Here is a 24,143-nt window from a genome sequence, read left to right as displayed (position 1 = left end):
AAGCAGCTTAGTTTGCTCCTCACAATGTTTTCAATAGTGGTGTCTCAGCCCTTTATCAAAATCATGACTCCTCACAGAAAGCTGATAATCAAAGCTGTCCCTGGCCCTCTGTCTTTGAGGAGGCAGATTACCCCCACAACTGTTCATTAGTTACATCTCCACTTAACAGGTTTCTTCAGCTCAATAGAATTGCAGAAGTTATATCCCTCCAAACAGAAAGACCGTTACTAGGGGATTTACAAATTCCATTTAAATTCCTGCAGCAAACAAAGAGCTCTCCTGCCATCTTGAGAACAGCTTATATTTATGTAAAAAGTCCAGTTCATCAATTAGAATCACTATTGCATGTGGGAAAACAGTGAGAGAAAACGACCCCTTAATGAACTACTGTCAGAAAAAAATAATTAAAAGGGTGAGCTCCTGAATCCTGGTCTAAACAAGCAACAGCTTGAAAATGTTTCTCCTGTATGCCTTATATAATGCTCAATAGGAGCATGTAGAATGGAAAAGAGTGTCCATTGGTCATTTGGGTCTTTTCTGTTTAAGTGGGCAAGTCAGAGGAAGACAGACTTTCTTGTTGTTAATGTCTGTAAAAATAGGCTTAGTAGCCAGTTTCCACTCAACATGCATTTTTGCAATGTGACTAGGAAGAGGACACTATGAGCTTCTAACCCTACTGTATGGTAAGTTAAAATGAACTTCTTTGTTTTAACTGATGTTTTAAAACTCACTAACCAAATCCAAAAATATGGAATGGAGTTTAATGTTGTGTCTTAATTTCTACTGCTGTTTTCCATAGAAGTTTCTCTTGACTTTTGCTTTGTGTTCTGCAAAGCTCTGATTACCCCTCAGTGTGGGATCTGACTTTACGGTCCTAGAAAACTTTGTTTTGTTGTTGATGCTCTTAATGAAGCTCAGATAGCAAGTGGGATACTTTCAAAAGCTCCCAACCTGGATAGACGTAGTGTTCCTTTGTGTTTATTCTACTGAGGGTGTGAAAGGGAAAGGAGGGATAGGACTATTCTTAAACTTTACTTGTTCTTACCGGATATGATGACTGGGTCCCTGTTTTTGTCAGTGAAAGTATTTGGAATGTAAATGGTTAGTCTGCCTTTAGGTTTGGATTTTGCACAATTAAAAAGTCAAAGGAAACAAAATGAGATTCTACTGCAGAAAAAGAGCCCGCTTCATGTTCAATTTTATTCCTCTTAGCCTCATATACATTCCCTCCCACATTTGCAAACAGGTATGACATCTCAATTTCTGGTCAGAAATCTTGCACAATGCTGCTGTAGGCTCTTTAAGAACCATCAAATGGCATCAAGAGGTGGGTGTATATCAGTGAGAAATGAAGTGATCTCTATGGATATATTTCTTATAGTCAGTTTTTAAAGTACTCTGAAGTTTCAAAACAAGACACTATAACTGATACTATTTATTAGTGCTATAGTCATCTAAACTGTGAATATCTAAACCAGAAGCCTTTCGTGAGAAATGTGCTATCCCTGTTGGTAGTACAGAATAGCCTCTTAGGAAGACCCACTCGTAAAGAATTAATCTATACATTCCCCCCCCCCCCCCCAAAAAATGCTTTAATAATTAACAGGTTAAAAAAAAAAATTCCAGAACAGAGAAGTGAATTTAAATGGACAGATTAAAAAAATTCAATTACTTTCTAATAAGGTAGTCATTCAAGCATGTCAAAATAATTTTAAATGAATGCCTAATTAATTTTAAATTAGGCAATTAACTAAACAGCACTTAACTCGTTAGATCTGCTCAGGGTTACTCTGAAATAATTTATCTTCGATAGGTGTGTATCACAACACATCTTTCATACAAGTCTCATGCTGTGTGTGTAAAAGATGTAATATCACAGGTACATAAAGAAGCTGCAGGTGTTACTGTGTGGTACAGCAAAGAAAGGCGATATACTTGCCATGTTCTCAGCATCTTTCAAGAAAGCTCACATAGAAGATCCCTAATCTACTGCTAAGTGCTGGCCCCAAATGGAAAATGAACTCTCCCTTTCACATTGCAGAAGAGGACTAGGCAGTTAGTCATCTAGGGACAGGGTTTCTTGAACATCTTTTATGGCTTCAAGAGCTTGAGACTAAGAGCCCTATTTTTGGAAGACTTGCTTCTGAGTATCTGCTTGAGAGAGGAGCTCACAGCCACGCTTTGTGTCTAACAAGTCCAAAGGACACATCTTCCTAAACCATATATTTTAAAAGATAAGTATTATAGATACACTCGCTAGGAATCTCAGAAGAGAAGATTAAGGGAAAACATGTGATGGATGTTTCCTTTCCTTTAACCTTTTGAGTAATAAGAAATAATTCATTGATGATACTGATTGCCCCCTGGTACTCAGCTGGTGCAAAAATTACTTTTCCTACTTGCAGGGGTAAGAAAAGGCCTATTGCAACAACATACCAAAGATTAGTCTGGTCTATGCTGAAGAAATCTACAAACTCTTCTCAGGTTTGCTTACACTAAATCAGCACCAGTGGTCCTGGCAGTATTGGAAGCCATAATCTAGACAGGTTGCTGATGACCACAGTTAACTTGGTGATTTTAAATGCAGCATTCTTCTTACCTAGAGCTACATTGACGGCATATTGATGCAAGTGCTCACATTTTACTATTGGTTTTATCAGGTTGCTCTCACCTGCTGTAGGAAGGCACTGAAAAGTGGGAACTCCTGTCAACATTGCTATTGAAGCAATTCCCCTTTATAATGCTGAAGGTTTCTACTCCCTGGCTAAGGAAATCTGCTTGCAGCTGCCTGTGCGTGTGCTAGTGAGATGTGTTCTGTTTGGAAGTCTGTTAGGTGACCTCCATCGAGCCACTTCCTCTCTTATGTCTCTGTTTCTTTTCCCAGCCTGTCAGTCTGGTGTTTAAGACTTAGGTTCTCTGGTGCAGAAAATTCTCCCACAGTGCCTACCATAGTGGGAATCTGGTCACAGAGGGATCTTGCCCATATTCAAATAATGCCAACAGTTGGGGAGGCAACCCCCCCCCCAAAACCACAAACAACCCACCCGCCTACCCACCCCCAGAAAAAAAACCCTTTGAATTCCCTTAACAGCAGAAGTGACAGAGCCTGGTTTTCTAGATTTATAAATCTATGACAAAGTTCCCTAACATTTAAGAATACGTAACCTTCAGTAGACGGTTTCCTTATAGTTAGGACATGTATAAGATCTTCCTTGTGTTCATTCTCAAGTGCCTAATAAGGGTGAGCTCATGCTGGAGTCTTTCTTGCAGTGGGAGTATTAAAAGATCCCTCTTCTCTACGCAGCTCCTGTTTTCATGAAACATTTAGAAGCTTCATGTCTTTGAAACCTCCAGTTCTCTATCGCCTTGCTTGATATTGGTCAGTGGATTCAGAAATTATTAGCTGGGTGTGTAGAGTGGAAGGAGGGGAGACAGGACACAGATTTGACTGTGATTACAAAGCCTCACTTCCTTAAGAAACCAGGTTTAAAAAGAACATCAAGCGGGAGGCTTGGTCCCACAGCAGGTTGTATGCTCAGCTGGGTGGAGGATCTAAGAATTCTGATTTGTCAGTCTAGTGTTTTTCACCATCACTATATCCACTCAAGCCTGATTATATCCACACAAGCTTTGTGACACCTCTAAGGGAAAATCCCCTCTCTATAATTACCCAAAGTGCATTTTTAATTGTGATTTGAATTTGGTGCTCATTTGGCACTGCTCAGCATGCATTTTTTCTTCTCTCATTTGTCCAAAATGATCATTTTGCCAGTTATTTTCTGTTGTTATTTGCTGTCTGTGTGAAAGAGCCTATGATGGGGAGATGTACTGCTGGAGAAGTTCATGCTTACATCACTGTCAGCAGCTTGCAGTCCTGTCTCTTTCCTCTCACACACATGAACTCATAATGAGCACTTGTGCTCAAAAAGAAAATGCAGACTTGGAAGTAAATTGCCTCAATAATTCATAGGCTTTATAGCCCAGAGCAAATTATACCTTGGCTCTGTCATGAAATTCAGGTTGCAAATCCCTTTATAGCCAAGCTCGTTAACAATATAAGTAAAGTGGTACATCTATAATGGCTTTTATAATCGATACATTATAATCTTTGGAGAGTATTAAGTGGTAAACCTGCAGCATCCAGAGTGAAGTATCAATAGGGTCTGGATACAGTAAGACTCAGAGGAAAAACCATTTCTTTTTCTGCCTTGCAGTTGCCTTTGTCTGCCTTGCTGCCCCCAAATAGCTTGGAAGAAGGTTTGGCTTGTTTGTTTTCTAACTGCATTTCAATTATATCAAATGCATTTTTTGAGGGAAAAGAATCACTGCTGTTGCCAGTACTGATGAGTGGGACGCTTAGACACATGTGCAAAACCTGCTCACTTAATGGAATAAAATAGCTCTCACAAAATCACTTTCCAGATTCTTGCTCTTAGCTGTCTCCTGGCTCTGATTCTAATCATCTTTACCTGTTGGAATTATTTTTGCTTAGGAAGACATTTACTAATTTTGCTGCAAATAGAAGAGGCTCTTTCCTTTACCCACAACTAAAATCCAAACTGTGAGAGAAGCCTTTGAATCATATTCAGAGCAGACTATGAAAACAAAGTATCATAGAGGAATTGTGCTCTGTAAAAATGGAGAAGACAATGAATGTTTTATGAAATATTACATCCTAAGGTTAAATCCAATGCACAAAAAAAGAAAGCTTAGGTGCAAAACCACATCACTGGGAAAACATTTTGTTCTGGTCAGTCAAAACTTAGAATATAAAAATGCCAGAGCCCTTTTTATTTTACTGGGGGAGAAAAGGGGCTGTAGAAAAGAACGCACTCTTTCAAAGATATTTCACGTCTTTTTAGAATAACAAAGCTCACCTTGGGCAGTTGGAGAAAGGAGAAAATAAATTTCTATTTCAAATCTAGAAATGCCTGAATCTGCATTAAAATGCTTAATTTTTACTCACATTTTTTACCCTGCTTTCCCAAGTAGCTCAAAAAGAAAAAAAAGAAAAAAAGAGCCTGATGTTGAGCTCTTATGTGTGCATTGTTTTTTCTCATTCCATGCTAACAGTTTATGGCATAAGCTACTTCCTCCCCACAAGTAAGGAAGTATAGTCCCGAGGTTGAAGTATTGACCTGGGAAACCCAGCTCAGCTACTTGTTCTGCCACAGATTTCCCATATGACACTGGGAAAGTCACTTAGTCTCTACTGTCTATGAAACAGGGACTGTAGCACTATCTTATCTTGCAAAGAATTTTGAGGATGAATACACTGAGCGTGGGCTGCACCGTTATAATGAAATACAGATACATAGTCAGAGCATGATGAACTTTGTGTGGGACATGAAGCTCAGGAGAAAAAATCCCTGCTCCTTCCTGCTCTTGAGCGGGGAGGAATCTAGAGAAGAAACTTGGGCAAAACAAACAGTGTGAGATTTAGAAATAGCCTCTGGACTTCACGTGCCTAATCCAGTCATCATTACAACATTCCTAACTAGAGGAAGAAGCAGAGGGGAGAGAAGTTTAAAAGATAGGCCTGATGACGTGATGGTAGGAGTCTTGTGACAACAGCTTATCTTGCAAAATTGCTGACCTGTTGGGGATCAAACATCCCAAGAGATACCACCTCAGATGTAAACATGAAAAAGAATGGTACTTCTTTGTCAGTTTGTACAAGCACTTAATATTTATAAATTTGATTTCCTTCTTGCTGAAACTCAGCCTTTGTTCTGTGATCTATAATCTTTTGGTCTAGTTCAGAAGGCTCTGCTTTCCACCCTCTCCACTCTTATCAGATCAGACTAGGCAAGAAGCTTTGTTCTGCTCCATGGGGCAAGTAATGCTATCCTTTTACCCCTGAACAGCACTTGCCAAGCGGCTGCATCTCTTCTCAGAAAGCAGTTGTTGGAGACACGCCAGTCTTCTGTGAAGAAGGTAGAAAGAAGCTGTTCTGTGCTGCACATAAGGTCACTTCAGCTCTTTTTAAAGGCAATATAATTGTGATTAGCTAGCTAACCAGAAGGCCATAAAAATAAAAAAAACCCGTGTATTTGGAGAACTTGTCCCTCTACTTCTGTTATTCTGGCTAAGCTGCCTTCTTCCACAAGATGGCATAAGTGAACGTAAGTGGCCTGTGTGAATGTCGGTTTCTTAGACACGGAGCCGGAAGGCAACACACACAAAGTCAATTACATTTTCAAAGAAGATTAGTTGGAGGGGAAAAGAAACGTTATACACTTTTATTCCTTAATTTAATATTGCACATATAGAGTAGACTTTTTCATCTTGATAAAAGGTCTCCCACACCTGCTGTAAAATACTGAAGTTCAACTGACTTGGGCCACGTGGGAAGTAAAAAGAGCGTGTGTTCTGTTATTTTCACTGTAATAATCAAGAAAAAATCGGTGATAATGGGAAGGGCTAACTTTCAATCAAGAAACATCCTCGAGTGTGACAGACTCCAGCTCTACAACAGATATCTTGAGCATCTATACATGTACCACTTTCAATGTCTTTGCCTCTGTTTTCCATTGGTAAACAACTATAGAATCACAGGAGTTGGAAGGGACCTTTGGACACCATCTAGTCCAACCCTCCTGCTTGCTAGGGCATCAACTAGAGCAGCTTGCTCAGGGCCCTGTCCACTCTGGCTTTGAATTCTCCAAGGATAGAGATGCCACTGCCTCTCTGGGCAACCTGTTCTAGTGTCTGACCACCCTTAGAGTAAAAGGAGTTTTTTGAATGTTTGAGTGGTATTTCCTGTATTTTGGGTTGTTCCCACTGCTTCTCACCCTGTCAATTGGTACCCACTGAGAAAAGTCTGTCCCTCTTTTTCATGCCTTCCTATCAGGTACTTGTACACATTGATAAGATCCCTCCTGAGCCATCTCTCCTTGAGGCCAAAGAATCCCAGCTTGCTCATCCTCTCCTCGTCTGTCAGATGCTTCAATCCCTTAATCATCAAAATTTTTAACCTCACTTTTTGTCCAACTTGTCTAAATCGCTCAGGAATTTCACCTGAATTTAATTGTGATATTTAGTCTATTTCTACTGAATGTAGGCCTAGAATAAACAGTTGCATAAAGCAGACCATGGGAAATATCATGTGAGCTGGATACCTAATCACTCTGCTTCCTCATATTGTGCTGGCAGGCTGTAAGCTTTGCTGATGCTACCTATGCAATGTTTTTTATTGCACTACTTAGACTGACATTGCATCATCTCATACAGTGAGAGTTCAACACAAGCTTGTGATTACAGCGGTCAGCTCAGTATGCTGCTGATTTGTGTCCCAATGGTAAGAAAATTGGCAACATAAAATCAGACAAAAGGCAGAGGAGAGAGGAGATGCATCTACATGAACTGTTTAATCAGAAATGGATAAGCTGCTTGAAAGCAGGAAAAACAAATGCAATCTTCCTACTGCTTTGCATAGTGCTTTTGGGTGGAAGATGCTATATAAATACCCCTCCCATGGGAGATCATGCTTTAGAAGTACAGGAAATTGCCTGGATTAAAAAAAGAATATAAGGAATAATGCTCTTCCAGGCCAGAAAAGGAAGAGATATTTCCTTTCCTTTCTCTAGTTTATCTCATTGTCACCAACAAGAAAACCGTATTTCATCAGGGCATGCCTTTGTTCCCACAGGTTTCAATCAAAATGATCAGTTATTGACAAAAAGTATTTGCCCTCATTTTCTTACGTGAACTGTAGCTAGTGATACTGTAAACCCACTGCTCAGTGATATGCTATAATAATAATGAAAAATCAAAGTTTCTGATCAGTTCCAACCTCTTTATTTCCTAACATATTCCACTATTTTAGGTACAAAACTTATACCCCCAAATCTCTAAGCTTTAATCCTTTAATCAATGTGCAAGATGCTAGGTAACACATGTTAACATAATTAAACAACAGAAAAAAAGTCAGGATAAGGGTAATTTGAGCATCTGTGGGATTAGTTTGGTGACTTCTTCATCCATTTATAATTATAAAACATACAACTGCAAGTGTGTACATGTGTCCAATCAGTTGATAGTTCTATTACTTACAGCCCTTCTTACTGATCACCTCCCCTGTTCGTTTGCTTAGACCTAGTCCTTTAAAATGGCTATTTGGTGCCTGTTTCTTTTGTATGTCAGTTTGTGCAGTCACATACGCATGTACCCATGATTAATCCAGATGCCCAAATTGGCTACTTCACAAGTCTGAAACAATATTCAGAGAAATGAAACTGAAAAAGGAGGGAGTTTCTTATCAGTCTGGAGATGGGGTGGGGGATGGAAGAGGCAACTGCTAGGTCCAAAAATTAGTCAGATAGTTCTTTATGAATTTACAGAAACACATGAATCCCTAAACACAGGTGTGGATGCAGAAGGGTCTTTCTTCAAATCCTGCATGTCTGCAGTTCTAGTGATTCATATCTTAAGCTGTTGCCACATTGTCTTGAATTCAGGGAAGGCTCCAGTATAAAATCTCTGGCACAGGAAGTTCAGCTTCCTCTCCAGATTTCCTTCCTCCACCTCCTTATATGCAGAATAGCAGGGAACATATTTAAGCCTTGCCTGTGGTGAGTGAAAACTCTTAAGATTGTAGAGCAGTTTGCGTTTTTACCCAATACCTTCAGCTGAAGTGTTCAAGACAGGCAGGACAGAAGACAGTGGTTTGTAATGACAAGACTTAATCCCCCAAATATCCTGAACTGTTGAGTTGCATTTAGTAACTGCACACAAAGCTACGCCTAGTCCTTAAAGCAAATATGATCAAAATGGGTGATAAAAGTGATGCTTATTGACATTCAATCCCATTTCCACAGTGAATTAGGTAAAACTCTCATTAATGACAGTGGGGAATTTAGCCATAATGTAAATTTGCTACAATTGCAGAGTAAGAAAAACTATGGAAAACCAGGTCTGGATCAAGTCAACGCTTAAGCTATCACTAATTTTAACAGGCTAATTTCACTTAGTAGATTTTATCAAGGCTTCAGTGTCCTTTAAAAACTAGACTCCAGACTGAGGGCCAGTCAGTCCAGTTGTCCAGTTTGAGCCTCAAACTGAAATAGGTAGGAAAAAACCCACAAACTATGTTATAACTAAGCTCTGGAAGTGCCTGGTAAGTACGCTAAGAAAATGACAATATTCAAAGTGTGACACAATGTTAAAGACCTAGATCTGTAAAAACTGGCACTACTTTGTGGTATATATGTATATGTGCAAAGATCCTTGCTAGGATCACAGAAGCAATATACACACAGTAGTGAAGCACCGTACACCAGGGCTAAATTGAAGTATGGCAATACACTGACGTAGCTTATGATGCTTTCGGTTCTGGAATTTGCTTGTTGACCTAACTCTGGGATGTGTGGCTATGCTACTAGTGCTTCAGTGTACGGTGTATATATTCCCTACTATAATGCTCTCTTGGTATAACAAAACCAGCATGCTGTATTTGCAGAGAGTGTATGACTAAGCTCTACCAAGCATAGTTTATTCCATCACCGAACTATCTCCAGAACAGAACATGCTATACTGGGGAAAAGAACAGTAGCAGCACCTGCTTCAGTACCTTTCACCAGCATAGCTAGAATAGATGTCTGTACAGCTGCAATATGAACAGAGAGAGAGGCCTGTACAATTGAATTTGATTGAATCGCTCAATCGTGTGATCCAGAATGCAGACTATTCTGAGTAGTTATACTAGGAAGAGGACAGGCAGAGAGCTATAGCTCTTTTAGCCCCCCTGGATCGAACCTTTCTGTTTGTAAGATCTCCCCTCACTTCTCTGACTGCCATATATATGCTGGCAGAAGTAAGTACACAGATCTGGTTTTAGCTGTAGCACAAGCTGAGCAAATGCATTATTGAAAATAAACTAATGCAGTCCACACAGATAGAGCAGAACACTGCCCTTGAATCATATTTGACAGCTTTCTTATGAGACACGTGTTACTAAAATGCAGCCTACCACAAGACTGGCAGAAAGTCAAAATCTGAAAGCATAAAAAGGGGAGTCACTTCAGTGCCAAATGCAATTGCTTGCTTTGGGAAGCAGTGAGTGTTTAAAATCCATACCATGTCACCCACTTATTCATACAAGAAAAAAGAATACAAGAGAACCATTGAGTTTCAGTCACATTCAGATGCTCAAAGGAACAGAAATTAATAAATAATAAATAGCAGTACCGCCAATAACAAATGCCAAAGGGTGATGCTGTATCTAGATGCGTATCTGCTGACTAGTGCATATTGGTAAACCACATAGTGCTTTTAGCTTCGACTCCAACATTAATTTTGGCAGTGGAAAGAGGTTTTATTAAAAGTACTGAAAATGTAATTCATCTTTATTTGTATTACATTTGTTATGGGGATTTAAACCCCAATATAGAAGTATGGGGAGATGCAAAAATTGAAACTGACTAATCTGATCATAAAAATAAAGGAAGCTCAAAACAGAAAATGACATTTCAAAAAGCAAGAGGTACATTCACTTGTTATATTTCTAATACCATAAGGTGTTATTGATAGCACTTGTTTTTCAAGGTTTGCTTTTTCTCTAAGGCGTTCTTTTTAAATCCCTTGCAAGCTAAATTATCTGTAGGTACATTATGACAGTAACCCATAATCCGTAGGACTAAAAAATTAAATAAAAGGTAGGAACATGGGGAAATTAAACAATTTGATTACTTTTTTGAAAGATTAAATTCAAAGGAAACAAAACTATTCTTTAAAGTACTATCCAGTAATCTAAGCTGTTCAAAATACCGCAGTAAGTTCACTTATTCGAAACTGTCACCATATATTTTTTGCGTTGTTTTTAAGTGCTGAATAGCATATTGGTATGTCAGTCTTTCACAATGCTGAATGTTTTCTAGGATGTTCTAAAGCTTTCAGGAGTCACTGAAGTTAGCGGGGAATTTTACTTACTTGCAGGCTAGGATCCATAACCTCAAAATAGGACGCATCAACAATTCTCTAGATTGGTCTGCTGCTGTTACATTACCAATGCAAATCCCTACTGGTACCAGTGTGGTAGAAGTCACAAAAGATACAATGGTCTTTATGTTTTATTGGATTAACATAATACACATCAGTAATATAACAGCATAACTCAGCATAAACACACATAAGCAATATTATAGCTCTGTTGCTGAGCTTTTGTAGGTAAGAAATTTGTCAGCATGTTGCTCACAGTATAATATAAAGCCTGGTTTCCTGTTACAGTTCTCATCTAAAAATGTCTTTAATCAAGCATCAAAACTCAACACACAATAATCACCTACGAATAGAATTTATTATCAGTTCTGAAACTAGTTTGTTCAGTTAATTAAAAGCTAAAAGTTTTTTGGAGAACATTGGGTTTTTTAATGGGTTTTCCTCCTAGTTTTGTTTGCTCATGGAGACCTGTTACCATTGGGGAAAGTGGGTGGTTTATGTTACTTTGACTATCTATTTTTTTGAATGTGTTCCTTGACCCTTTAGAACTTCTTAGTCCAAATCTGTTTGTGTTTTAAGGTTTATCAAAATATTTCCCATCAAAATTATTTCTTCAATAAATATTTTGGCTTGACTAAGCAAAAATATACATGTAGAGGGGCTTATTTTTTTTCCATTACGTGTAATTGTCTTTGTATAAAAACTCAGTTTTGCTTGGTGTTTATTTACTAAAATGTTAATTCTTCCCAAGAGAGAAACTTCCTACTGGCTCAAACACACACAGATATTTCCACATGCAAATCTCGCAAAATACAGGCAAAGGATTGTAACTTTTCTCATCCCATATCCCTGCCAATGAATTTTGAATCCTATTTCCAGAGCTGAGAAACAGAATTCAGTAACAGCAGCAACAATAATTACAATTTCTTCATCTTTTCCAATCCAAGAATCTTGAAGTACTTTGAAAGCTTTACTGGATTAAGTTTTGCAGTACCACTGTGCGTTATTGTGTCCATTTCCCCTTGGCGCGTATAAAGCAAAGGAGCTAAATAATTCATTCAAAATCAGCCTCCACAGCTAAGCAAAGAATAAAACTTAAAAGATTATAGAGTCCCACTCTGGAATTTCAAGCCCACCTTCTTGAAACAGCCATAACCCATTTATTTTGTGCTATATGGGGGAACTATCAACAAGACTGTTCTGCAGGCAGAATAAACTGTAAATGGATTTTTCTTTAAACAAGATAACAGACTAAGATAGCAAACCATGTATTGACACCCCTGGAGGGAGCTGAGGAGTTATAAAGATAGTGGAAGCATGGATAAGAAGAAAACTGAAGTTAGATTTCCTTTAAATTAAATGACAACGTTCATAAACAATAGCTAGCACCAAGGAAATGCTACGATACAGTATTTGAAATACACAGTATGGAAAGGTCTATATTGTATATAAAAACAACACAGCCTGCACCTTATTTCCAATGTTTTCAATGGGAGTTATTTCCGTAAGAAATAAAAGGTAGCACCTAAAAAGCAAAAGCACATTTTATGGATTTCAACGCGGAATTTTGTATCAAGCCAATTTGTGGATATTGATGAAAAGGGGGAATGAAATGAAAAAGTTATGTTACTGCTTTATAAATTTTTAAATAAAGCTATGAGAATCTACGTGTGTTCCTTTTTATCTGGTGCTGAGTAATTGAAGCTGCCCAGCTCATAGGAAGTAAGGCTGGAGTGTATGCTCACCTCTCTGTTCATGATGGTATTTGCTCTTGTTTGTTTTTTTTGTTTGTTTTTTTTTTTTTATAGCCAGCTTAAACATTCAAGCATGCACAGTGAAAGCTCCTGCATATCATGTGTTCATGTAACTTAAAATCTCTGAACTCTTGGAACAGTACTGCCTGGCCTCTGAAAATCATGACTCTACTAACCAGGCAACTGTCTTTGTCAGTTCCCTTGGGTAGTGGCTTGAGAGATGTTTCACTTTATGTATGTATGTTTTGTTTTGTTGCTTGGAAACATGAATTTTATAAGCACTTTTTCTTTTTTCTAACAGGTGCTCACAAGAAAGGGTTTTGCAGAATCAGGATCTTTGCTGACAAATGGTTTGAGATTTGGGATGTTTAGTATAAGAGAAGCCCAGGGGTCACAAGAAAGTTCTCTTTTTGTAAATTAGAAGACTGACCCCATCCTCTCATTCAAAGGACATGAATTTTCAGAGATATGAGAAGTGTAGACCTTCGCTGCAAGTTCATTCTTTCTTAGCAGCAACTGAACGGCAAGGTAGCTAGGGGTCCTGAATGCTCACGCTTTGATTCCGTTAGCTCGGTTTATTGCAACTCAATTCTATAAAGAAATTTCCTCTCTTCTGCTCCTCCCATGATCTTATGAATTTCTCATACTAATTCCTTCTGCTCCAGTAAGTAAGGAAATGCAATATGCAGGTCTTTCTCGGAATCACTGTATCATTTAGCCTGCTCGGGTTGTGGTTTAATGTACCATTAGAACCAATTTTCTCTCCTAGGTTCTCTAAGCAGTGCCTTCCTGTCCGAGCCCAGCACAGCAAGGGGGTACACATAACTAAACCCACATAACATGGGACCTGATGACTGGTGATTCTTATTGCTTCTCTCACAACTTCACGCCCAGCTGTGTCACTTAACCATTTTGTATCTTCAGACCCTAAAGCTCTTAGGGCCACTTAAACAACAACCTACATTACCATTCAGTCTATGAATAACCCCCACATACCTTATATAACATTCACAGAGATTTTTCTGGAGCTGCTTCTGAAATAATAAGACTAGCACGCATTTTTTGTTCTTTGCTGAGTTCTCTTCCACTGCAAGAACAGAGTGGTTGGGCTGAGTTCAGCTGCCAGTTTTGCTTGATATGGATGATGGAAGTCTACCCATTTTTCAGACTACCTTTCTTCACTGTATTTTGCTCAGTCCCAGTACACTTTCCCAAATAAATGCTTACTTTTGAAGTACAGGATGTAACCATTATTGAATCTACTCGTTTTATTACCTATTGTGATTAAATTCATGACTACTGAACTTTCTAAGCATGCCTTATCCCTTTCCTGTATCACAAATAGGCTTTGTTTTACTAAACATAGGTTCTCCAAGGACAGTAGTACAAGTCCCCCTACTCCAAATATTTTTGCTTCATGAATGTAGGGTGGTTTTTTTTTCTGGATTCTGGAATCTGCAGCAGCACCAAGCCTTCCTTCAGCTGCAGCAATAAAATAAGGTAAGGCTCTTTGGAATTACTGAAAGCACTGTTCTTCCAACATTTGGTAGCTGCTCTACTAGGACACACACCTCTGCCCGCTTTCCAAAACTGCTGTGTCAAGGATGGAAGAATGTTCTATAGGAATCCAACACATAGCTAGGTAAGCAAATTTTTTCTTGCATTTGGAGGTATTTCTTGCAGGCAAACTTCGCTGCAGGTCTGATGCATCTGACATCATGGAAAGTTTAGTAGCTAGGCTGAATTTTCAATGTGGATTCTAAGTTCTCAGCATCTCCAGGGTACCAGTTGTTTTTCTGTTGGTTGCTCAATAAGACAATGATCCCCTTGAGGAAAGTCCCTTTAAATGGGGAAATAGCAGGCTTTAAGCTTTTACTCAAACTGCTTAATCAGCATTCATACAACTTAAATGTTACTTACAAGATTACTTACTTAAAGGAAGACCTACAGGTGTGCAGTTGGTTGTGCGCACACATGTGTGTATTTGTATGTATATGTACACACACACTGTAGAGTCTGATCTCCAAGATTATTATAACAATGCCCTTTGTTGCTATCATAGCTGCAGTATAGGTGTCCATACAGGAAAACATACTTCCATTTACTTGCTTCTAAATATCTGTATGCTTACTCCTAAGCTCAGTACAGGATATGAGATTTTGAAAAAGATGTTCATGCCCTATTTTATATTCTCCCCTGTTCCTAGCAATCTTTGCTGTGATTCAAGCCACTGCAAAGCCAGCTATGTTTGTTCCATGCCACTAAGGGATTTCATCATGTTGGAAAAAACATCCATTGGTCCAGGTAGGGCAGCCTCTTTGCCAAGAGCACCAAAAGACTTTTAAGAGCTGAGCTATGGCTTGCCAAGTTTAAAGGTACAGTAAAAAATGTAAATGAGTAACACACACTTGAATATGAAGAAAAAAACAGAACAAGACCTTGTACAATCCCCAGCACACGGAAAAGAACTCTGGTAAAATTCTGATTGTAGGAAAAAAGCACCAAAACCCTATTCTTCTGGCTCTCTCAAAATGGCTTTGTATAAATAGAAGAGGAAAAAAAAAAGGAGAAATTGGTTGGTAATTATGCAAACAGTCTTGGACCAGCCTTAAGACACCTCTATACGTTTCAAGGTTGGAAGATGAACATCTAGAAAAATTCAGAACTGAGCTTCCTCCCAGCAGAGAAGTTCTGTTACTTTGTTGAAAAAGTATAAATACAGATTACAAAATTACATATTTGTATTACACTGTAAGATTGTATCACAGAATAAAATTACAGTGCTGACTGCAAGGAATACTACATCCAGGTTCAAGCAATCCTAACATTTCATCTCACTTGCTTCCATAAACTGTTGGGTGGTAGTGCTAAATAATTTCACATCATTATGCATCAGTTTCACTACTGTTGTCTTAGACATAGGATATTTTTTGGCTTTGCAAAATGCTTCAAGGTATGCTAAACATAACAATTGCACTCAGGAACTAGGCAATAAATTTTTATTATTGTTGAAGTCAGAGATGCTTATGGCATTGACTTTTAAATGGGTCACAAGGCAATAGGAATAAGGTTTTCCTCTGGAAATAAAACTACCTCAGTGAGAATTTATGAGAAAACAAGACTGCATATAAACCCCTTTAGGACATATGTAGACCAGCGTATACTGTTCCCATATAGCTTATTCTACCTCTGTCAAGAATGAGATATACAAAGACAGTCATGTAATAGATGTGCTTAGTACATTCACAGTAACATATATGTACAATGATGCGGTAGAATGAGATCTATAGGAAAGCTGTGGGCCTTCGCAACTCTGTTCTACTTTGCTTACAGACAACAATGTTTTTTTTTTTCAAAGGATTTTCAAGCAACTTGCAAAGTCTCTCAACAATTCTGAAGTAACTGTTCTTGAATCCGTTTCACAAATAAACCATTCTAATCCATACCATAAGTAAGAAGTTCAGTATCATCTTCCAGGACTGTGTTAGGAAACTTGGCTATATGGATTTTTCTGCCTTTTTGTCCTAAATTACACGAAGACTCTCAAAACTAGTTCCCCCTGCCTTAAAATCTTGTCAATTATATTCCCTTCAGATTAAAACAGTTTTGCTAATTTTATGCTTTGTTCTCAGAATTTGTTCAAAATAACTCTCTTGTTCCATAGTAATAGGCAACTGAAAGAAACTGTGAGAATTCAGAATGTAACTAAGGAGACCGAGTTATTCCTACTTTTTCCTCTGCCTGGTCTCACTGAGTATTTCTATTCAATACGCTTTTATTTTCTTTAATGAACAATCTTGATACTCTGCTACCTGGGTTCTTGCTCAGCAAATAGCAGCCATGATTTTCATTCAGTTGTTAAAGGACTGGCAAATAACAACAGGCTGGAACAGTTCTGAATCAGTTTTGTAAAAATAAAACAATTAAAAAAACAAAACAAAACAAAAGAGTTCCTGATGCTCTGAATAGACTTGGGACTGAAGCATAGCAGAAACTATAAACTTCATTTAATTTTGGCAGAATGACAGGAGAAACAAGGGGTTTGCATTGCTTTTGGGACCACATGTAGTGAGAGCTTCAAGCAAGATCAAAATCATGTGAACATCTCTATGAATCTCTACAGTTTTAACAGAATGCACACTATAGAAATCAAAGGACACAAAGGCAGACAAAATATTCTGGAATGGGAAATAGTGTTGGTGTGATTCAGGAATACGAGGTGGTCTTTTGAGTTATTATTTTGGGTAAGTCAATTAGAAACACTCACCTGGGAAGTCACAAATAGAGAAGTAGGCAAAACATAATTATTTATTACTTCTGTAGTATTTTTATACCATCTGAGGAGCTATGCAATTTTGAGAAGTACTGATTTTCACTCTTTCTTTAGAAAGCATAACTTATACCTGTTTGGTGACAGTTACTCCTCCAGAGTCCAGAAGCATCTTGAGTTATCATAAGAATGGTACAGTATATTTACTCAGATAACAATATGTAAATTTTGATTATAACAATGCAATAACAATGCTATTTGTATACGAAAATGAACTACTTTCCAAGGAATTACAAAAATACTGACAAAACATTTAATAAAACACGAACACAGTATATTTCGAAACAATGTGCAATGGCAGTTTCACTTGCAAATAAAACCCATACTCATTAATACATTGGGGACCAAGTTACATCCTTGCTGCTCTTGTTGAACAAGAACGTCTTCTCTCAGGAGTATGCAATATCTGTCCTTCTATCTTTTTGCTTTTGAACAAGACTTCCTACTCCTACAGCCTAAGAAAAGCAGCAGTTGCCTTTTTAAACTATTACACTGATAAAGATGGATGTCCCCAAAAGTACTGCAGTATGCATTATGGCATCGTTAAATGAGTAAATTTCACTGTTTCTAAACAATGCAATAAGGCTTTAAGAGGCAAATTGCCTTACAAGTGGCTTAGCAAAGCAAAAACCAAACAAACTAATTTTAAGGTGAAGTTGCCCCAGCTTTTAAAGGATATCATGTGGCATGGTTACTTGTCATACGAGCTACTGGACTCAACAATTCAACTGTACTCTCCAGCTCTGTATTTCCAATTGCCTTAGTATTAAAGACACAGCCATACATCAGACAAAGTGTAGTTGGGACTCCTGAAGCGGTTCATTAACATAACCTGTCTAGTCTGCACATTTGATTAAAGGTTATTGCCTCTGAATAGGAGGAGATGTCTGAATAGGACACACATGGCTATGTGAGCCACTAAATTTCATCGTGTGGCATCCTGCAGATATGAGACAAAGTTTTACAGATCTGATGACCATGACACATCAGCGAGAAGACTAGCAGGTAGGAAACATTCCAGGACTTCCACTCCCTGGAATTACTCCTGCTCTCTTACGCAGTGCAAGACCTTTGCAGATGAGGGAAGAAAAATAGCATTTTTGTTTGTCAAGTTTCCCAAGTCTGCATTTCACAAATATTTTAAAGCCTCTCAGTAGCCTTTATTTTTACCTGTTGATGGCAGTCACACACATGTAAGAGTGAAAGCAGAGCCTGGAGGCTGAAATCTGGAAAGCAACTTTTGATGTGTATGCAACCATTGGCTCTGTTTAAGCAGATGCCTATTAATCAGGAGTTGGTAAAAGTGTAAAACTATGTGTGGTTTAACTGTTGCCCATTTGGAAAAGTTTCATGGTAAGACTGAGATAGCCATTTTTCATTTTAACAACCAATTTCTTTGTATTCCACAAGAGGCTAGAAACAATGATTTTTTCACAGCCCCACGACCAGTGTGCAATAGTGGTGCTGTAACATGCTGGTTTTGAATGGCAGAGAAGCCTGCAAAAACAGGTGTTCTCGTAGCATACCAGGTATGACAGATTCCGACCAGTTTTGTCATCATGTTTGAGACAGCTGAAGAAAGACACTAACTAGTGAAATTGCCTAAAGATTCATTTAATTCAGTATGCTTTCTATAAAGGGGTTAATATCAGCTGATTGAGAAAAAGGTGCAAGAAATTTTGCAACTGAGAACTATGGAGCAACCCGCTTACAGGAGAGATTTTCTTTAGATCTAAACCAAGCTTCAGGAGAAAAACTTCAATTTTTGCTTCAGCTGACCTAATCCGAGCATGTGCGGAAGCCTCAGGTTTGAGAAGTTTCACTATTTTGTGAAATTGTGTGAGTTACACTTCTCATATATTTCAGGTATTTTAATTTGCTTTGGCTATACTAGTTACTTCAAAGTGGACTAACAAAAAAACATAAAGACTTGGTTTTATTAATTACATATATTAGATCCTCAAGTATTAGCAGATATTTTCAGCTAAATTTTTAGTTGAAACAATATTTTTGTAATATACAGAAACAGATAAATTCATGCATCAAGGAAGACCACTGATTTCTGGTGATTTGCACACTCTTCCACTGAATACTACAATCTAGGACACTTTCTGTATGCACATACAAAATAATTAAGATTAAAAATTAAAAAGAAATTTAAAAAATAAAGATAATGCACATACAGTAGCTTCCAGCACAGGACTATATGAAGATATCAGAATTAAGCGCTGTGTTGCACACAATAATGTGCGATTCTTCTAAAAGATTTTTAAATGCAGCAAAACTGATTTGTCCAGTGAGATTTATAAAACAAACCAAAAAAACCCCACCCACCCCACCTGAAACAACCCTCCACCCTGTAAACAACCATTTCCAATCTTCATAATCCCTCTTCATACCAGTAGTGTAACTATATATCAATCAAATTTTTCACTGGGGAATAAGATACAATTAAGTCACTGGATCAGAAACAGGAACTACTGCAACAGTTGTATTTTCACAAAAGAATAGGTGTGGTGAGAAGTTAGTTATGTGTATATGTGGTAGTACTTAGCATGTATAAACACATTTGGCTGGTCCAGTTTCCTTACCCAAATTCCACGGATTTAAAGAGGTGACAGAGCATGGACAGACCTGTGGACAGAAATTCCCTTTAGCTCTCATAAAACAGAGAATGCATAAAAACTAGAATGCAGAAAAAAATTAGAGATTCCTAGGAAAGGATAAGGTCTGAATGTGTACTTTATTGAAAAAAAACAACCCACATTTAGGTACTACAATTGTCCCACTACTAAAAGCATGTAAGAGAATTATGAGGAAGAAGAGCAGTGTTTGTACGATAAGGCACGTGCAATGGGAAAAAAGCATGCATTAGATTATTATGATATAGTTAATTCACACAACAATTCTTCTAGTCCACTAACAAAAGCTCAATGCCACTACTCTCTCGAAGGAACAAAATGTGATTTACTATTTGTTATGAACCTCAGAATGTTATTTTTGTTCATTACACAGATTTCTCCTGTATGATCCAGTGTTAGCCGAAAATTTTCCACAAAACCTCATTAGACTTACGAATTTTCCTTAGCAAAACAAGACTTTTTCTTTTTTTTTAATCCTTTATGTATCATACTCCCCCCCCCCCCCCCCCCCATGTAGTAAGTGGTCATTCTTTTCCACACAAATCATGGTGTATCTCCAAAAGGGCATTTCAATCTCTGCTATGCATAAAAGCAATCTCTAACTAAAAAAAAACAAAACCAAAAACAAACCAACCAAAAAAACCCCATGTAACTTGCCTACCACAAATCTCCCTGAGACTTTTTGACTTAAATACTGCAGTAACCGCTTTTGAAATCTCTAGAAAACTTTGCAAATCTCTAATAAACTTGTGGTGTTTCTTAAGCACTTACATTTAGTCTGTATTTTGCAGATAGGAATGCTAGATGAATCAATCTCTAGCCCCAATCTAAAGAACATCCCCTACCTTCACACACGTGGTTCCACAGATTTTAACAGGGTAATTCCTGTCCATGATGCACATGCATGCATATTTCTTTTGGGGTGGAACAGAAATTATTTCCTCATAGTTACTGAACAGAATATAAGCAATCTGGGACTATAATGCAAGAATCCTTTATTCTAATTTCAGTAAATTTCTTACTTTGTTATTGTGAGTCCCAGAGTGAAGAATTAAAGCTTTAGCACAGTGCACAGGTTATTTAAAAACAAACATTTGATTATTATAAAACAAAGGCTTAACCACACCAGGACCTAATAGTTATTCATAACAGACAACCTGAATAATAGCCGACCCACTTTCCTACAGTTTAATTGGCAAACCTATTCTTTCTCTTACTAATTACAGGTAACCACGCCTACCTTCCCAGAAAGCATGACGACAAGTAACAGTTTGTTTTAAATTCTGGAGAAGCAAGCAACTACTAGGGGGAGAGTTTGCAGAAAAAGTACTAGTCTCTTTAACCTTTTTTTTTTTTTTTAGTTTCTATTAGAAGATACTCTTTCTGGGTAGGTTTTTAATTCAAAATTTGTTATAATGCTGTGGGGTTTTTTTTACTTTTTATTGTAAATCTACTTAGCTAGCAACATAATCTCACCTCTTAACAAAGTATAAACAAATACGGGGGAAAAAACCCCCAGATTTAGACCTGTTGATAGGAGAAAGAGTGATGCAATACTGTATGTATACTTACTTTGCATTATTAAGTAATGATGTTTTAGTATGTGAGTGCTGGTGTGAAATGATTCCATCTTGGTAACGTCTGTCCTGCCTGGCTTACGTGAGGCCCAGTCTGTAAAAGAGAAATGGCATTTTTTTATATTCCCTTATTTTTTCTTTGACTTGTTCTTTTCTGCAATGCCTTCCAGAGCAATGATGGATGCTCATCCTCTGAGAAGAATATGAAAAGAAGGCTCTGGAAACTCTGGCCGCACAAGTACCTTATAAGCAATGTCAGAAAAAAAAAAAAAGAGGTTGTGAGCCTACTGAATTGTCACTCCTTGTCAAATCCCTGAGGGAAAGGTGGCCATATGAAGGTATTTACTGCTTGCCAGCCTTCTTGCGGGTAGCGCTTTCAGACCTCTGGCCCTCACCCTCACTCGTGCTGAGCAGCCCGGAGTTCTTACGTTCAAGGAGTATCTGCTCCTCCTCCGGGCCCTGCTCTCTCTCTCTCGGAGAGATTCTCCACATAAATAACGTCGGTTTTCGGGGCTGTTTTTCTTTTATTCACTCCGTTTTTTTTAACAAATACTTGTTTGCGGCCTGGGCGCGGTGGGGCAGAAGCGAAAACACCCCTCCTCCTCCTCACCTCGGCCCGCCCGCGGCCTTTGTTCGCGCTCGGGGAGGAAGCGCCCGAGAGCGGGGCCTGAACCAAACCGCCATGGGCGGGAGACGGGCAGCTTCTCCCCCCCCCGCTTCCCGCCGGGCTGACTGACTGACTGGAAGGGCGTTGCCCGCCTGTGCGCGCGCGGGGCGGAGGGATGGCGGCGGGAGGGGGGAGTGCGCGCACACCGTGACCGCGACCCCTCCCGGCCGTGCTGGCCGGGTCCCGTCCCCGTATCCTCCGTCCCCGTATCCTCCCCGTCGAGGTAACGAAGCCTCCGGCGCGGTGAGGCCTACGCTCGCCGCCGAACGGCGCCGCCCGGGAGGGTGGTGGGGGTTAGAGCGGGGCGGTGCTGAAGGGGGCCGGCGGTGAGGCGGGGCGGGGAGCAGAGCCGAGCCGGGGTTTCCCGGCCGGGCAGCACGGGCGGGGCGTGAGGGGAGGGAGGGGGGTGGTGGTGGTGTGTGTGGGGAGCGGGGGGGAAGGTTAACCGCGCCCAGGCTCTCGCTTCCCGATGGCTGCGGGGAGCTGAGCGGGTACCCAGCGTGCGAGGAGGAGTCGAGACCCAGCGACACCCCCCTCCCCCGCGGCTCTCTCCTTCCGACGCGACTCCCCGGCCGGCGCTGCTGCCTCCCCGGGACCAGCCGGGCAGAGCGCGGGCGGCTCCCCTTCTTCTTTCTTCTCCTCCTCCTCCGCCCCCTCCTCCCTCTCCTCCGCCCCCCTTCCCCTCCCCAGGCCGGCGGGACGCGGGCAGGAGCCGCGGGCGACGGACGTACCCGGCCCGGTTAATGAACAGCGGCCGGAAGGGCAGGTAAACCGTCTGAGGGGAGAGATAAGGCGGCGGGTGGGGGCGGGAGGCGGGGGGGGGGGATTCCTCACAAAAGCTTCGTCGCCCTCCCCTGCGCCTTCCCGCCGCCGCCCGGCTCGCCGACCCCCCCCTCCCCCCCCGCCTCGTCGTCCCCGTCCCGGCCCCACCCTGAGGCCATTTTCCCGCCGGCGACGTCTGTGGAGGCCCGGGCAGCCCCTCATCCCCGGTTCCTTCTTCCTCTGCGCGGCTGCGCCCGTCCCCCCCCCCCCCCGCTCCCCTCCCCCGCTCTTCCTCCTCGCTGCCGCACTTCTCCTTTCCCTTCGTCCTCCCCTTCCGCCGCTCCCTCGGTTCTCGCGTCGCCCGGGCACCGGATTGCCTCCCCCCCCCCCCCCCCTCCGCCTTCCTTCCCCCCGCCGGGGACGGTGCCCTCCTCCTCGCCCACCCGTTCTTCACGGCCCCCGCAGGAGAGAAGGGCGGCTAATGGTTTGTCCACCTTTTAGCATGGCGGGGTTGGAAATAGCCCCCCTCCCCCGCGCTTCCCCACCTCCTCGGTGCTCGAGCTTCCCCTAAAAAAGAAGTGTGTTTGTAGCTGGAGGAGGAGGAGAAAAAAAAAAAAGGTGGGGGTGGGACTGGGACTGATCCTCTCTTGAAGGCTTTAAGGCGAAAAGGGAGGAGACCTTGGATCTTGCGGGGTTCCATTTTTAATTATAATTACGCTGTAGTGGTCTCTGCGAGAGGGTTTGAGGTGTTTTCTTGTACGCGTTAAGATACAAAAGGCGAGTTTCCCGAGCGATCCAGCCGGCAGAGGGAATATTTGGAGAGAGATTCAAGAAAAAGCTATGGTGTGTCTGCTGTAATGGTGGAAAACTGATTAAGAGGAGACGGGGGTGAGACAAACAGGGTAAGACTGCTTCCAGCAGCCCCCAATCCAGTGAAGGGCTCGCAGATTGGGTTCATGTTGTGGATACTGGGGGAGGGAGGGGTAGAGAAGGTTTTGTTCTCTTTAAAATCAGAACCGAGGATGGGTTTAGACCGCATATTTGTTGTTCCCTCATGTATTACGGTGCTGCATATTTTTCTGTGCCCGTAGCAGCAATAACGAAGATCATGGAGGGTGTTTGCTACAATAGAAAAATGGAGTTTTCTCCTCGGAAGTGTTATTAAAAATATTATTTCAATTCCCAGTTTATTTATTGAAAGGATTTCAGTATTTTTTTTTTATCCGTACAAGGGATATTTAAGGTGTAGGATTTTTAATTCTACAGCTTTGTAGGAAATGAAGAGGTGTAAAGTATTGTATATAAATATGAAAGAGGCGAGACGTTTTATTAAAAAAAAATCTTGTCCAGAAGAAAATCAGAATGATATAGGGGTTGTTGTAAGATGTCAATTTATCATTCCCGAAGATGAACTGAAATTTTAACGAATGTGATATTTCATTATTCTTCAACAAAGTCATGGTTGGGACTCGT

The 24,143-nt window shown here is 40.2% G+C and overlaps 1 protein-coding gene and 1 long non-coding RNA gene across 15 annotated transcripts in view; one reads left to right on the top strand and one right to left on the bottom strand.

Moving 5' to 3' along the window:
• Nucleotides 1–23,253, bottom strand: part of LOC138685216 (uncharacterized) — a 41,399-nt gene extending 18,146 nt beyond the window's left edge. The window contains exons 1-4 of one of the 10 annotated variants that reach the window (XR_011324504.1): nucleotides 21,670–21,964; nucleotides 21,237–21,335; nucleotides 17,096–19,656; nucleotides 11,052–14,532 (exon numbers count right to left, since the gene is read on the bottom strand). This is a non-coding gene — a long non-coding RNA (uncharacterized lncRNA). The other 9 variants (XR_011324506.1, XR_011324507.1, XR_011324505.1 and 6 more) reach the window with 9 other exon arrangements.
• GNB1 (G protein subunit beta 1) overlaps nucleotides 22,328–24,143 on the top strand; it is a 45,827-nt gene continuing 44,011 nt past the window's right edge. For 2 of the 5 annotated variants that reach the window (XM_069782757.1, XM_069782756.1), the window contains exon 1: nucleotides 22,328–22,674. The gene's annotated coding sequence lies outside the window, so the exon portion shown is untranslated. Of the gene's footprint in view, nucleotides 22,675–23,329; nucleotides 23,573–24,143 lie in introns of those variants that run through there. The other 3 variants (XM_009921520.2, XM_009921518.2, XM_069782758.1) reach the window with 2 other exon arrangements.

This window comes from Haliaeetus albicilla, chromosome 4, assembly GCF_947461875.1.
Source record: "Haliaeetus albicilla chromosome 4, bHalAlb1.1, whole genome shotgun sequence".
In the NCBI taxonomy this organism is placed as follows: domain Eukaryota; kingdom Metazoa; phylum Chordata; class Aves; order Accipitriformes; family Accipitridae; genus Haliaeetus; species Haliaeetus albicilla.
This window is presented reverse-complemented; position numbering and strand designations above follow the sequence as displayed.